Below are 857 nucleotides of genomic sequence, written 5' to 3' on the forward strand. Positions count from 1 at the left end.
ACCTTAAATCCCCAGAGGATGAGCGATAGAGTGTTAGAAAGGAGGGTAAAATAGTCCGAAATGTTGGACTTATTAAAAAAAAAAGCATGGTCATTGGATAATTGGTTGTTTTTGTAAGTTGCTTGGTTTTTTTCATTATTTTTGTAAATTTTCCAATTCTTTTTTGTCATGTATTTTCAGATTACAAGTTGAGATATGTATCCTTCTTGTGATGATTAAATTGGATAAACAATTTGGAACCGTGTACACTTATAATTATGAGCAGTGATATTTAGCCCCTTAAATTATTTCACCTGCTTCCACTTTTATATTTATCTCATTTATTTTTTAAATTATCCTTATAAAGAAATTATTAATTAATTTATTTATTTTTCTCTCAAACATGAGTAATATCGACATCCCAATAATTTTATACTTAATTTCATCTCAAATGACATGTCATTAAGTAAGTGATAAATAATTTTTAATAAAATTTAAGTGAATTAATTATATTATTTCACTAATCTATCAATAAATGTCACATCATTTACCATAATTATTTTTTTAGGATAAATGCCACATCACTACTTCTGAAATATCACCATCGTCCCTTCCATCAATCTTCATCGTCAATTCACCATCACCAAGAAATATAATTACAACAAAAATAAAAATCAAATAATCAAATAAAAATTATAAAATAATTAAATCCATGGAAATCAGATTTAATAATTATAATAAAACTAAAACCCATATATTCCAAAACCATACATAATTCACGACGCAAAGTCAACAAGCTAATATCCAAAATGCAAAACCCTTTCGCCAACACCGTGCTAAGTTGAAGTTCATTTTGACCTGCGTGTGGATAATAAAAT

Source organism: Citrus clementina, unplaced genomic scaffold (genome assembly GCF_000493195.1).
Source record: "Citrus clementina cultivar Clemenules unplaced genomic scaffold, Citrus_clementina_v1.0 scaffold_2, whole genome shotgun sequence".
Taxonomy (NCBI): domain Eukaryota; kingdom Viridiplantae; phylum Streptophyta; class Magnoliopsida; order Sapindales; family Rutaceae; genus Citrus; species Citrus x clementina.